At 37.4% G+C, this 16,823-nt stretch overlaps 1 protein-coding gene across 2 annotated transcripts in view; it reads right to left on the bottom strand.

Annotated features, from left to right (window-relative positions):
* The window catches only part of LOC134743173 (methylcytosine dioxygenase TET), a 146,731-nt gene that overhangs the window by 59,916 nt on the left and 69,992 nt on the right, over positions 1-16,823 (bottom strand). The window lies entirely within an intron of this gene.

Genomic DNA, 16,823 nt, shown 5'->3' with positions numbered 1-16,823 from the left:
TACAATACGACCTGGCGAAATTAGAACTTATTTGAAAATCTAACTGGCCACTACAATGCAAGCCCTAATTATACGCAAAACAAAGAAAATAAAACAAAAGCCGCGAGTGTTGCAAAACGCTGCAGTATTAGCAGGAGGTTGAAGTTGAAAGATTTATAATTCGTACGTTTTTTTTAAATAAGGTACTTTAAGTTTTAATAAAACGTTGTTTCTAGTAAATAGCCTTGCTTTTTATTGTCTCGCAAAAGGCAAGAAAAGTAGAGGATTCTCCTTTGGCATAAAGCTGTTATCGTCTTGGGCGAGCTTAAATCCCTCGCTGCACTCAGGACTCCGTTTTAATTCGCTCGCTTCGCTCAGGAATTACTCGTAACACCTTCGCTACGCTCGGGAGTTAAGTCTGGAGTCCCTCATTTACCTACTCAGGATTTAATATCGCGCCCGTGACATAAAACAGTGCTTTATCCTTTCTGTGTATAATCTAATATTTAAGTTTTTTAAAGTTTAAATGGTGAGTACGTAGACAAAGAGCCCGCTGTTTGTTATCGCCTGGTGTAGTGTAGTGCGGCTGACGTGTGACCGCACTTGTTGCTCTGCTCTGAAGCCGGATTATTTTTAACTCGACAGTGTTTGAGGCTCGCCTCAGCGATAGGCATCTGCCAATTTCGATACATTGCCTATGACAGCTGCCTGGTTTAGCTTTGTGCATACGAGCGACGGTGAATTTGCGCTTGCGTCTGTTTAAGATATTTCACTGTTTTGATCAATTTTAAGGGAAACAACTACCGTCGATTTATAAAATATCGTATTGATATATTTGAGATACGAAGCCAAGTATACTTTGCTCTAGATTGCAAAATAATTTAGGTGACAAAGTAGCAAAATGAGTACTCGTGTGATCTGCAGTCCTTACACCTTATAAAACAAAGTCCTGTGATGTCTGTATGTTCGCGATAAACTCAAAAACTACTGAACGGATTTTCATGTGGTTTTCACCTATCAATACAGTGATTCTTGAGGAAGGTTTAGGTGTATAATTTGATAGCCCGTGCGAAGCCGGGGCGGGTCATAGTAAGAGTAGTAAGTAAGGTTATGTCGATGAGGAGTTTTCATACTTTAAACTAGTCATCGAGCGTTACAAGTCCTCATTTCAGTGCCATTTTACCTGAATGCCAAGTCCGTTCCAAATAGGTATGTGCCGTCACTAAAAATCTTCACAAATCCCATTGCGCGGACGGAAAAGGCAAATAAAATAACAAGGAGAAGACAGATTAAGGAAGCCTTCACGATCACGGCAGGAAATAAACCGCTTATCTGTAGGGTAGGCTTTAATCGTCTATTAGCGGGCGACACTTGGATTCACTTGTTGCACCCTGCAGCTCACCCGAGGGCACTTGCCTGATTTGAGAAGACGTCCACTGATTGCATAATTACGAGCTTAACCTTTTTAAGGATGTCAAGTCGTTTTTTCATCGACCAGGCCGAATTTGTTAGATGGTGATGCTGCCTCTAGCGAATTTCTTACCGGTCAATTATTTCTTCAATCGTATTTTGTTACGATAGCCCTTTGTAACATTTGTTTCATTATAAACATATTGCTTGATGGAAAAAGAGTGAAAGTGAGATTAAAGACAAAAAGTACGTTTGATTTAATCTCACCATAATTATGTGTCATCATTTTGCTAATAGGTACCAATAAAAGGTAAATGTACAACGTCAGCAACCAAATTACGTAATCGCACAACTTTTCATCAGGCCAAATAGGTCATCTGTTTAATAGCATCAATATATAGGTAACAAAAGCATACATAGGTAGGTATAATCCACTTAATAGGTTGCGCGTAAATCCATATTTTACATGAAATTAAATATGAAGGACGTGACCATGGTATAGTCACGCTCGATAAATTCCACAATTTGTGCTATTTCAAAGGTCTCATTTGACATTTCCACGGCATACACTAATAGGAGTTTTCACTAGTAAACGCTGCATTCCACGCCGCTTTATGACTATTACAGGCATTTTTAAGGAACATTGAGTACAATTAGGTATGCTGAGCATAACGTTTTCGAATTATGATACTAGGTGCAAAAAGTTATGATAGCATTGTTCGAGTGTGGTAATTAGTGACTTTATTACGGTTTTGCAGTTGTGGCCACTAATTTCTTTGTTAATGCAATCACATTAGCGATGTAACCACATCCGCGTTCCCTAATGAGCACCAGCCACGTGACGCTCACGTGATAAACCACCATTAATTAAAAAGAAAAATCTTACTTTCCGAACGAGTGCCGCTCAAAAATTGCCAATCTCTCTCAGCAAATTGCAAAGCAAATTCCTCTCCTTGAAAATTGCGTCTGATATAAAAGTGTAATATAGCTTGTTCCTTCGCGGTTTTCCGATTCAAAGGTCTTTGGATAGTCAGTGCCTGGCCGTTTCAGCATATTGGCTAGTTAGTTGAGAATGCACGAAAACATATGCATGTACATGTACAAGTACAAGCTCAGATAAGGGAGGGTCTGTGCATGTGTGAGTGCCAGACAGCCGGCACAATGGACCATTGTTGTGAAGTACTTTTTTGAGTCTTGTATATTGGCAGCCTTGAGTTAAGACGACGAAAAGTTTTCCTTCCGCTTTTCAGCTTTTTTAATTTGGTAAAATTGCTTTTCTTTTACTTTGCAAGATGCCTGAAAGAATTAAGAGTTCTAAGAGTTATATATTATTAAATTATTCATTCAGACAGACAATTATTAATTATTGCACCAATACCTTATTGTAGCTGAAAAAAATTACGATGATTTTTTTTAGCACCAAATATCTGATATTAAACTTTTCTTAATTTTCTGTCTTGTATCATACGATTTCTATCAAAAGTATGTAGGTACCTACCCAAAAACACTTTATTTTTGCTGCGATAGTAAGTACCGACATACTTTTACATATTTACGAACCAATTGAAGGCGTTCGTTTGTTCCAGTAATAGGATATCCCCTCGTGAATTCTGAATAAAATATTTAACGACAACAACATTGCGAAAATTATGAATTTTCAAACATCCTCAGAAAATTACGACTAATACGACTTACGTACGATCCGTGATAAAAATAATAATAATAAAAGGGTTCGTAATATTTTGAAGATATTTCGGGTAATAATTATTTCAAACCAATTCCAAGTTATGCATAGAGGAAGCAGTATAATGCATTAATATAAGTTGCTAGTAATAGTTTAGAGTAACTATCCAATAGCAGCGGGTGCCACCCACCACCCCTTTAATACTGCACTCGAAAATTAAATTAAATTCTGCCATCCAATTTCTTCGCAAAAGAAAACTTTTAATTGCAGATTTTCGAACGTGCGCTTTCATATTTTGGCGCGCAAAGTGATTTTTGTAAGTAAAAAAAAAACAATAATAAAGTTGGTATTGATCGGCGCAGAGCGCATGCGCGAATCGGCAAAATTTGCAATTACAAAGTGCGCTGTGGAAATTTCGCCTGAGCTGGTATAATTCGGAGGGCGGACGGGCGAGTTTCGCCTGCTGGCCGACCGCCATATTTGAAAATAAATTTAAGTTAGCGCCATTTTCGAATATTGCTCGTTTTTATGCTCGTTACGTTAAGAAGGCGTAGGATAGTAAATAAATGTAAATTGCGGTGTTATTTTCAGTAGTGGTTTTTGAATACCTAGTGAAGTTGAAACTTGGATAAAATAATGACTTGATTATTATGCCTCGTCTATAACATACCTACCTACACTCTACACTCCAAACAAATTTGAGTATGAATACTGATTTTTCGTTTAAAACTCACAATTTTAGCAGCATTTTACTCGGTTTTACCATTTAAACAAAAAATAAATATTAAATGAATCCTCCGGTCCCACAAAACACATTTTAAATCACACTTTAAACTTTTTCTATAACCGCCGTTCCTCCTACAATAATTCCACCGAAACTGCTAATCAGTGCACCCCCACTGCTAGGAAGTGCAACGGGCTGAGGGGGGAGGGGGGGTGTAGGTGGCAGTCTGTTGCCATGGCAACCGCAAGATGGCCGCGATTAGTCCGTCTGCAGCTTTATGCGTCTTCATTATGGCGGGTTTCAATTTATGCCCAAACTAGCGTTAGATAGCAGTTTTGCATTTATAGTGAGTGCTCCTACATGCTACATATTAGGTATGTTAACTTTAAGTGAATGTGTTTTAAATGATTTAATTGATTTTTTACATAGGTGGTGGTAGCGGTGGTGACGGTGACCGAGTGGATCTGGACGTCCCTTTCAATTCGAAGCTCGCGGGTTTAAATCCTGGCTCGTACCAATGAGTTTTTCAGAACTTACTCGTATATACTTCCGGAATATCGTTTGGTTTTTACAACTAGCTTTTCGGTGAAGGAAAACATCGTAAGGAAACCTGCATATATCTGCTATACCCGCAATGGGTCAGCGAGGGGACTATTGGCCAAGCCCTCTCGCGCATGAGAGGTGGCCTGTGCCCAGCAGTGGGACGTATAGGCTGATATATTATTATTTACATCGGTACTTTTAGGTCATGATGCACCGATGCTGCTAGGGCTACGTCAGTAAAGAGTCATAGAAACCTAGCATTTACAGTATTTACACCTACATACCTATCTTCACGAGAATCTAAATATTGAATTCATTTATGTTGCCGTTTTATCTTGTTGAAATATTATCGCAAATAAACACTCCAACCAGTTGAGAATTCTATTGCGCTTGCAGTGTAGGTATCTAGTATACAAGTTTTTTTTTATCTTTAGCGTTAGCATTATGTGTATGCCTATTTTAGTCTAAAGGGTGGTTTAAAAAAAAGTGGCAGCATATTATGCGGTTTGTCAAATTGCGCTTGTTCAAAATCTTTCAAAGTACATTGCAATAAAAAAGAAAACTCAAACAATCTCATATTTTTCAAAATGATTTTATTTTTATTTTATAGTATAGTATAATTACAGATTACTAAAAAAAAAACAGCTTCGTAGTTAGCAAAAGATAAAAAAATATATACCAGCTAATTCCTTGCTACTTTTTTACTAAACCACTCCTTCAAATATGAAAAAAGTGTCACTGTGTTTCATTGGGCTCTTTATTGAAACCTCTTCTTTACTGAAATAGATTTGACTAAGGTCAATGTGGAGAAGACCGGTATTTAAAATACTAAAAGACTGTCATAGGTCAATTCTCGTATTTTTTATACGTACTTCGCTCAGCCACAGTGACGGCTCGGCCACGACATTGCGCGATTGGCGGCGGTGGCAACCATAGGTGGGAGAGGTTGGAGCGAGTTTCGATCGCTGTGTCTCGCTCCAACCTATGGTTGCCGCCGCCTTCTCATCTGCTCTACCGACCTTCGGTAATTGGAGTATGTGTACAAAGTGTACAAACGCAAAAGTTAAAAGCGATGAAAGGGCTTGTGTGCTTGATGATGGTCTCCTCCACATCGACCTTACTACGATACAGGCCTTAGTAACTACCTATAGTAGGTAGTATATGCATCATGGATCATGGATGCAATGATAAACTTCAAACTGTACAGAGGTGGAAGCAATTAGAAGGGGTGCAATTTATATTCTAACTATGCCAGCACGTGTCGATGCTCGCGTGAGCTGATGCGACTGACCAGTATAAGAGTGGATTTTGATCACGTATAGTTGTTCTGGGTCTCGAGGTCTAATAATGCTGGTGGAACTTGTGTGTGTTAGAGCTATAGGAATAGACGGCCTTCTGACGACGCATATTAAGTGGGCGAGGGCCAGCTAGTTTGTCTAATACTGAGGGCGTATGATGGACGTGATTATCGATGTGATGTGATGTGATAACGGCATGATAGGCAAACGTCAGTTTGTGAGACACTTGATGCCTTTTTCAGGATATGCAAGTTTTTTTATTTATTTTTTATTTATTTATTCACTTTAAATATTCATACAACTTTTGCCAGTATGCCACTATTGTAAACCTCTTTGGTTTATGTAATAGTTGGCGAGTTCGCGCGGTCCGATCCGCGTTTGCTTAATACTATTAGGTATATAATTATATTATACTATTATATATATATATAAAACTAATCTATACACATCAAATCTCTGCATCTATTTTATACATTACTCTAGACTTAGTGGGTGCCTATTGCCTATATCACTGGCATATTTGGTTGGCTGTACAAGACATTAAAAATACGAGGAACCCAAAAAGTAAACGTGCCTCTTAAATAAAAGCGTGAGTCATACTATCACTGGTATTGAAATAATGTAACGGTTAAACTCCCGTATTTGAAGATGCAATTAGCGTGACATGTTTCAAATGCGCAGGGAATTCTTCAGAGTTTTTGTGCTGTCACATCCGCGTCGCAGCAGTTCACACGTACTTACATATGTGTCGTTTTCAAGCAAAAAGGTACCACATTGTCGCTTGCCATAAGGACGCTCCGACAAGTTTTTCGTATAAAGATACAAGCAATTTTCGTCCTCATGTTAAGCGACAATGTGGTACCTTTTGATTGAAAACGTCACATATGTGTGACTTTAAAGACGTGAGTTTAATTGTTATATTTTATTTTTAATTTGTAAGCACGTCCTGGGTTATTTTCTGGACATTCAGGTTTTAGGAGCCGTCTGATTCCCAGGACATAGGAATACGACACGAAAGTTTTTTTTTATGACATAGGAGGGAACGTGCAGACGATTCGCTCGATGGTAAGTGGGATATCAGAGGGGTTGCAAGTGCGTTGCCGGCATTTAAGATTGGAATACGCTCTTTTCTTAAAAGTTTGAAGGTCTTATCGGTCCGGAAATACCGCGGAAGTTTAAAGGATATATACAATTATACATACCCTTTATTGCAGAATAATTTAAGAAACAGTCAGAAACCAGTAGCGCTATTCATTGTATAGCAAAATTTTTATTTACAGCAAATTCGGGTAAATTGATTCGATCCTCTCAGCAAATATTTACCTTTTCTTAATACCAAAGATAGATATAACTCCGTAATAGATGGATACAGTCCAAGGAAAAAACGTGCCTCGAAAATCAAGAAATTTTGATTCTCGATCAGATGGCGCCTACCTACCTTTGGCCTACTCTCGTATAGATGGCGTTGACGGTTTCGTTTGTTATTTAACAATTTTAACGCATATCAGTGAAAGAACATATAATGGGTCAAAATAATATAAAAATAATTAATGCAAATATTGCAAATAAATAAAATCATTTTTTTGATATTTTTATTTTTAGTTTTAATCGTGTGAGATGGCAGTGAATTTACTGTGGCTACAAAATTTACTATGACAGTACCGTTCTATCCTATTATATCCTCTTTGTTAATACCAAAATCGCATAATCTCACAGATTTACCCGAGTTTGAAGTTAAGCGAATCAAATATTTTAACCAACCAATATTGACGAAGGAAAAATACCATGAATTACTCAAGTGTTTTATATTAAGTTTATTTTATATACAAATAAACACGGTACACTGAAACAACGACCCTCATGTATTACCCGGACCGTAAAACGGAGAAATCGTAAACGGATACAAGAATTGTTCTTCCATATTTAAACAAATGGAATCGCCACATAATCAAAGGGAGTAAGTAGGATTCGCACTACTTGAACTTCTTCATGCGTCGGGATCAGATGCGGAGTCCGATTTTTCAGAAGGCTTTGATTCAGTCTGTTTCGGTCGTTATAGTATTCCCCATTTGCTTCCATTCGCAACTGGTTCTACACTCGACGTCACAAAAGTATTTAAGTATAGGATTTTATAGCTTTATTACAATGGAGTTAAGTGCAAAACATATCATCAACATCGATTGTAACTTTCAGGATAACATCGATATTCACGAATTTATAGATATTTTTAGACAGTTCTGCACCCATGCCCCTTGTTGTTTAAGGCTACTTTTCCATCCGAGCAAAGATATGTTAATGTTGTTAGCTGAATTGTATGAAAAATCGCTTTAGCTCGAGTGGAAAAAACAACCTAATTGGTGCTCTTCTGCTCTTACATTGATTGTTATAAAATGATATATAACATCGCGTGACAGGGACAGCATGATGATAGTATTCATAATTCATAATAATTTATTAGCAAAAAAAGGAGTTACAAAAGTTGGTACATTATATTTTTATTATATTGATAGTGTTTTATTATGTTGTCCCTGTCACACGATGTTATATAACATTTAATAATAGCCAATGTGGGAGCGCCATAACGGATAGGTGTATAACGTTCTGGCACATTATTGTATATCAACATTATATTATGTTGGTGCGATTGGTAAAAAATATACGCGGGTTTCAAACAATCACAAAACTGCAATAGATATAAAACTAACTAAATTAGACTAAAATACCGTAACTTTATAAAATTGTTTAACACATAACTGTAATAGATACAAAACTAGCTAGATTAGACTAAATATCATTGGAATATAATTGAAACTAAAGTTGAACCTAGAAACAAATTTAATAGCAATAATGTAATAACTAATAACAGAAATTGTATTTATCTTATTCCAGGTGTATAAAACTGAATCTAATTTATGTCCTCAATTGTAAAATTCTTAATCCAGGTATATAAACCTGAATCTCATTTTTGTCCTCAATTGTAAAAAAATTATTCTTGTTAACTCGCATGACATAAAAATGTACATGTGGTCTCCGGCGATACAGGCCTAGCCTAGTGCGGGACTCCTGGAACCTCCGAATGTCAATTCAGTTATGCACCAACTCTTTTCTGTAACTTGTGATATGTACTTACTATGTACTACAATTGTATTCGTTCTGTGCAATAAAAACATTTTTTATCTTTTTATCTTAATCTTTTCTGTTCGTTAAAAGTGACATTGTAGGTTAAAAGAGGAAACATTTGCAATTTACCTACTCTTTTACCATAACATGAACGACGCTGACCCAAGCTCGCGGGACGGGTATCCGGGGTCAGGACGGGATCACGGGGTACATACGAGACAAGTGACTATTGAAACTCTTATCTCGTTGCAATTGGGTTGACTTTAGATCAACTTACTGTGTACTGTGTTTCCGATAGATACAACCGTTATAACTTGGGGGTTAGGAGCCCCGTGTCTGGATAGTTTCAAACTTATTTACTTAATCTGTCAAGTCAATTCCGTCAGTAGAAAAAAGCGGCAAATTAAAAAATGTAGACGCGAACGGTTATCGTCCCATAGAAAATTTGATTACGCGCCTTTTCTACTGACAAACTTGTTTGACAGGCTATAGATGCCGATATTTGTAGTCATGATAATTTATTCGTTATGTTTGTTATAAAGTTAACCTATATCATTGAGGCTGCACTAAAGCAAAATCTGGACAAAATATTCTTTATGAGACCTAGCAACACATTTAAATGTCTTAGCGCCACTTGCACCATCCCACTAACAAGGAGTTAACCGATTAAACCTGGAGTTACCATGGTTACCAGTACAATTTGACTTGGGTTAACGGTTTAACCGCTTAATCCCGGGTTAGTGGGATGGTGCAAGCGGCGCGTGTTTTATTACTGCGATGTCAAGGTACAACACTACTACTATAAGCGCTACGATCGCTACGCCGTAGCAACGATAACAGCGATAATTTCGTTCACCGAAAAGCAAGTAAGTAATGAGTTTTCGAACCAAAACGACCTTTGCAATATTATCATATTTATAAGATATAACAAGTACCTAGTAAAAAGAGGTTGAACCGCGAGCCACACGTTTGTTACAGAAATATTCCCTATAGTATAGGAAGACACTACTTACTGTAGTTATTTAAAAACGCGTTACTGGCCTGAACAAGCGACCGGTCTGGCCTAGTGGGTAGTGACCCTGCCTGTGAAGCCGATGGTCCTGGGTTCGAATCTCGGTAAGGGCATTTATTTGTGTGATGAGCACAGATATTTGCTCCTGAGTCATGGGTGTTTTCTATGTACCTATATTTAAGTATTTATATACGAGTATTATATATATCGTTGTCTGAGTGCCCATAACACAAGCCTCCTTGGGCTTACCGTGGGACTTAGTCAATCTGTGTAAGAATGTCCTATAATATTTATTTATTTATTTATTAGCTATGAATCGTTTGTCTTTATCTGGCATTTTGACTTATGTATTTGTAAGAAAGGAATAAAACATTGACTAAATCGAGCCCGTAAAGTTTGATGAATAAGGGGGTATGATGCTACCTAAGTGCCACTTGCACCATCCTACTAACCCGGGGTTAACCGGTTAAACCGTTAACCCAGTGTCAAATTGTACTGGTAACCATGGTAGCTCCTGGTTCAACCGGTTAACCCCGGGTTAGTAGGGTGGTGCAAGTAGCGCTAAGATTGATATACCTATAGCGACCCCGCGATCTTCATTGCTGTCGCGTAAGCTTAGACGCCAAGTAATCTGTGAAATTGGATCCACGCCATAATAACCAATTTCCTATGTCAACGTTAACCGTAAATCAGAAAACCGATGTGCACTTGACACAGCACCTATGCAAAGCTCATCGCAATTTATAACGCAATGATGTGTCAAACGAAAACGAACAAATAGGTCACTTTCGGTTTCAGGCCCAATGCGGATGAAGAGAGCGGACATTCGCGGATTAACAAATACCGAGGAATATATCGGTTTGCATAATATACATTGCCGGTTTTTTTTCCAGAGAGTTTTTATTTTATGTTGTACAGTCAGCATCAAATACTTAGATAGTGAAAGCCAGTGTGGCCAAATATATTGCAACACACCTTTGTTACCATCGATAGGATAGGAATAAGACGTTGCAAATGTGATGCGATATTTTGGCTTCTTTGGCTGTCACTATGTATGCTTAGATACTTTACTAGTCTCATCTAATAAATATTAATAATTTAGTTTAATCGGATTCGTAATGAAATCTATGTGGTTTTGATTACCATGGACGTAGGCAGGCCCTGGAGCTCAAATTTTACATACAATGTATGCCCCTCCCCCTAGCCGGCGATATCAACTTGCCCTCCCCCCTAGTTCACTGGCTGGCTATTACGCCCTTGTTGATTATCTATTTTGTTAAGTCCTTAACCACTCGTGAATGGGAAATGGCGTAATGTTTAAAATATAAGGATGTGTTTTTAGCGTAACTAATCTGGCCAAGAGAAAGTATGCGCCTTTCTTTACTAAAAGTCGGTGTTATGTTGTAACTTGCTTAAGTTTATAAAAGGAGGAGGTGGAGGAGGGGGTAGGAGGTTAGCAATAGTGTTGTCTTCAACTTAATAGTATAAATTGTAGCGCCTGACTTGTTAGTTGGTTATATTTAACAACAGTGTTGACTGCAGTGAGTTTCCTGATTTAAAGAAACAGTAAAACAACTCCTTTATTTAAATCGAGTAAGCAGGTCTGACTCCACTAACTTTAGACCAATATATGTGCTACGAACATTCAGCAAGATTTTTGAAAAAATTGTTTTTTTTTTTCAATTAGTACATTTTAACGTCATTAATTTAATACATAATAAGCAGTTTGGTTTTACACCTGGTCGCTCGACAACCGATGCTGGTGTTGAGCTAATTAAGCATATTTTCGATGCCTGGGAGGAGTCACAAGATGCTTTAGGTTTCTTCTGTGATTTGACTAAGGCCTTCGACTGCGTTTGTCATGAAACATTAATCAGGAAACTACACTATTGCAGCATGCAGCATGCTGAGATGGGGCCATTTCGTGACAATTCATTTTTCACTATGTTCTTTTAATGTATGTTTATTGTCTGTGTGTTTACGAATAAAAAACTATTCTATTCTATTCTATTATATTATGCAGATAGAGGATAGGCAAACAAGCCCAGGAAGAATGCTCTAGCAACGTCGACCTCTATACATTTTTTTCCTACAAATCAATGGGGGTCGGCTCATACAGGCAGCATCAGTGTCGAGCTAGTTTGTTCGGGCGTTTTTCCGGGGCACGAAATGCAGATACCTAGAGCGCGCAGTGGACGCAGTCCAATAAAAGAAAATCGTCATCGGCACTCGGCGCGTTCATTCAGTCGCTCATAATTACTGCACGATGCAAGTTCGAAGGTTGTTTTTACGTTCGATTGGCGCTCGTAAACAGTGCCAGCCGGGATTGTTGTATATCTAATTGGAAGCGAGTTCATCGAACTGAATAGGTACCTAAGTACCTTCTTTAATACTACAAGTACTACAACACGTTAGGTTCTTTGTGAGATTTCACACACGCAATTTTGTATGACGATTAGACCTTTGCAATCATTAATACTTTATATGAGACCTCGATCGCGCTAATTTCACGCTATATACGATAGTGATTACCTACGCTTAATCGTATTAAAGCTAGTAACAGGCAAGTTATCAATTTATAGGTAGTTATGTAGGTAGATTTATAGGTAACTTCACCCCAATAGGAAAAATTAACTACAATCGTGGTTAATCGTCAATGATGGAAACTTATGTTTAAATAAGTTAAAGTCTTATGGCGTTATTCATAAACGCGTTACTGGCCTGAATTAACTATGAATCGTTTGTTTTTATCTGTCATTTTGACTTATGTATTTGTAAGAAAGGGATAAAACATAATTTAACTAAATCAAACCAGTAAAGTTTTATGAATAAGGGGGTCTTAAATAAGCGTTTACTTAAGCGCTAAGACCACCTGTTGTTACCTCTAATTGTCTTTGTTTATGTTTCTGAGCATTGTATTTTATTGTATTAACAGATTAAATCTAAACCAGACGATTTTCATCCATGTACCTACCTATAAAGGTCTGAGTTTAAATCCTCATAATTTCATATAACCAAAAATGTTGAAGTATGAAGGTGACATAACAATCAAGCACATACATGTTAATGATTAGTAATTAGTTACATGAAAATGAAACAGCAGGAAAAGAAACAAAACAAAAGAAAGAAATACTCACAGGCGTCATGACGGTTCTGCCGCGGCCTCGGCCTCGGCGCGACTCGCTCTTCACCGTCTGCAGGGTCCCGTCCGGCCCCAAAATAAGCTAAAACAACATACACACCACATACTTAACATAAAGCAAATTAAAGAACACAAAAGAAATGAACAGACATGCTATGTATGGGTTAGATGGCGACAGATTAGTTTTTTAGTAGGTAAATGACTTTTGTTTTATGATTGTGCGTTAGTTTTAATGAGGGAAATGTTGATGAAAATTATGTAAGTAACGAAGACCTAAGGAAACTATTATATAGATATTTATAAAACACCGCTCGATTTGGGGCATGTAGAATTGACATTCATAGGCGCAATTCTGAAGGCCATCCCTAATTTATTCAAGTTATAGCCAATTTTTCATCCTGAAATCTTATTATAAATATCAAATTGTCAATAAAAAGTTAAGTTAAATTATCTGATATTATAATTTATTTTCAGTGCGCCCGTTGCGCCATCTATGGCAGTACAGTGGAACTTAAGCAACGAATCGTCGGTATACGTATCGCAACCTAACTGTAACGCCTTGAGTAGAAGTTTGGCTACTCGCCGCTAGGTGGCGTCAAAATCAATTCTGAAATGCTATATATTTTATGCTTTGATATTATATGTTGTAGAAAGAATTTAATACTATGAATTGTACTCGCAATCACATTTGATCCGATACGTATCGAACTAATTGTATTGACTTAAATGAGAGGAAGTTTAAATAACGTATTGCTCTCAAATACTTTGAAGTTTTAAGAAGTACTTGACATTAGTCGCATATTTCATGTTACACTTTTAGTCAACTGTCAATCTCATTGACAGCTGTCATTGCGTCGGAGTTCAGCAACCTAACGAGCATTTCCTATCCACTAATTAAATTGGAGAGATGTATACGAATAAATATAGTTGCTGTTACGGCACATGGTCCGCACACCTGGCGTTTCGAGCCTGTTTTTCTGTTAGAACGCGACATTTGTTCTATTGTCGACTCTTTCTGTAGTAGCGCTTTCCCTGTCTACCTAGTCTCATTCAAATCGCGAGTTTTATAATTAGGTACAATGGAGAGACAGCCGATGTACAGGATGTACTTACTTAATTTGTATTTTGTAAGATTGGAAAGTGACGTAAGTAAGGTTTTCTAGTTTAAAGACAATGTTTTGGTTCTAAAAGATCAATATTATGCGATTAAAATTTTATAATAAAAAGAGACTAAAGGATTACGAATATATTTTTTTATTAGGAAAATTACGTACAGTTACAGTTAATATGTATTAGGTAGATACAATTTATTTAGTAACATAAAATGAAAATCAAATGAATTCTCTTCGGGTACTTATGGCAAAGCTAACTCCGTTAGGCCAAGGAATTTATTTACTAGTAAAACAAAATTGATACTACTCTTTGTTGATACTCAATTATGACATTGACTTAAGCCCGGACCTTCTTCGTTAGTTCATTTAATTACGAGTTTGTGTATCCAAGTTAGTTCTGAACAAACTAGCTAAGCGACCTAGGCTTCGTTATATTCAGTTTTGACCGACTTCCTAATGATAATAATTGGAATAAGTCGTTTTAATGTTAGGGGTTTTTCGGTTACATTTCCCGGAAATACGGACATGAAATCGAACGACTGATGGTTACTGGGACGGTCGAAAGAAAGAGACCGAGAACCAACCAACCAGACCAAATCCGCTCAACTCTCGACACCAAGCTACATGATCTATGACGGCAAGGACAGACACAGACACAGATGGAGCAGCATCATCAATGAGAAATTGATCTCCTATCGGGGGAATCACGACCCTCAGCAGTGAGGAATACGGCGGGAAGAGGTCTAGCGCCTCACATGCACTGTTGTTCAGAATTAGCTTGGGTGGGAGTCTAGGTAGGTACCTACATGAATTTAACCAATTTGATAGTACATATCGGTATTATCGGATATATAATACCATCTTACAATGACACTTTTCATAATCTCAAGAAGACAAGCCTCACAATCTCAGCTCGATTCCGCCGTAAAACTATTTTACGGGCAATAATTTCCACACAGCGTGGGTGCGGGTTGGGGCAGGTCGCGCACGCGACTACTTTCTTCACACATAACATACCATACATGACGATAAAACTGACTGAGCCCTTAAGGCGACGGCCATAATGACGTGTTTTTTAATGTAGCAAAGATCAAGGTTAATGTTACCCCTACCCCTACTATGACATATGTATTGCTGAATATTCGAAATCGTAATATTCTAAGGGCCACTTGCGCCATCCCACTAACCCGGGGTTAACCGGTTAAATACAGTACAATTTGACACTGGGTTAACTGTTTAACCGCTTAAACACGGGTTAGTGGGTTGGTGCAAGTGGCGCTTATAGGGTTAATGATATTTAGGAAAAAAATATATTTAAAATACATAGTTGATATTGCAACAAATTGCAGTGACAGTGAGTATCCACAATAGGTACTATGTACGTACCTACCTATAGTATGGTTTTTAGGATTAATGGAATTCGACAATGGCGTCTAGAAATACTTTAGAAGAATCCAAAAGTCAAAAACACAGAATGTAAATAAATATAAAGGGTACGCCGGTGATTTTAAAATCATTAACATTATATTTAGTATCATAATTAAAACATTCGACGTTCCACGCTAAAATATGATGATGGATGTAAGTGGCAGTTTAAAATCGGTTAAGGCAGGTGCATAAGATAATAAATGCAAGATAATCTCGACCGTTAATCTGTAGAGTGAAAATATCGAGGTTAATTGGTCGTTTTGTTTCTGGCCGCATGGTTTTTTGCCGTTCATAAAATGCGGCGTGCGTTTAGTGCCGCTATTCGACGACAGATGGCGCGCAGCGTAATTTGCGGAACTACGGTTGCATTGTGTTCGAATAGTATACGCAGTAATTTAATGGTATCCATTTCATAATTGTACGGTAGCCTTGTTATTCCTGAGTTTATAAATATGTAATTCTTATTTAACTCAATATTGTTAGTCGTGTTGTAATTTAAATGTCCACATTTCGACTTTGTACTTGGCTTGGTAAGGGTAGCCGTAGGCCGTAGACACCCTTGGGAATAAATATAAAATGCCGTTATGCTTTATTTTATGAGCAAATGACGTGAGATATTATACGAAAATGTAATTAAATATAGTTATAAACCTTCAAGTTTTTGGCAATTCCAGTTTCTTGCTAAAGTTCGTATACCTACGAAGTTTAGTGTTGTTTTTAAATAGGTACTTATGAGTAACTTAATAATTATTAAACCATTTGTATATTCGCATTGGAAAAATTAAATCCAGTCACAACAAAATTTAAGTAACACAACTAAACGAGCACTCGAGGTCCTATTGTCTAATAAGAAAACCAACCGATCGTTTAAACTCGTGTCAAAGAAAAACTTGTAGCTAAAATCATTTTTTCGTTCAATTTATTTCAACAGGTCTTCGCATAGCAACAGAAGTAGTAGGTATGGCGGCGAAAAGTAATATTGTACAATAGGAAAACAAACTGAACGTAACCCCTTTTACGTTCAGTTTGTTTTCCTATTGTCAAAGTTAAATTTGAATCAAAATACCAAACTAGGTATGTATATACGAGATAACAGAAGTAATTCGTTCAAGTAAAAGGTTGGTAGTCGTGTGTGAAAAGCAATTGGGCGGTGAGACTATCGAGTCAGCGGTTGCGACGAAAATGCGATTTGACGCGGCACTCGGGAAACCAAGTGAGTCAAGTGACAACATTTTTTACCGTAGGCGTAGGGGGCCTCTACAGTGCTTACACGAGGGAATTTGTCTTCATATTTCAAAAAGAGAAGAAAATATGTTTTTTAAGCAATGGGAATCTCTCTCTCTCTTCACTATTTTAATTCCTAAGCTATAC

This window comes from Cydia strobilella, chromosome 7, assembly GCF_947568885.1.
Source record: "Cydia strobilella chromosome 7, ilCydStro3.1, whole genome shotgun sequence".
In the NCBI taxonomy this organism is placed as follows: domain Eukaryota; kingdom Metazoa; phylum Arthropoda; class Insecta; order Lepidoptera; family Tortricidae; genus Cydia; species Cydia strobilella.
Note: the sequence above shows the minus strand (reverse complement) of the source record. Positions and strands in the feature narration are given on the sequence as shown.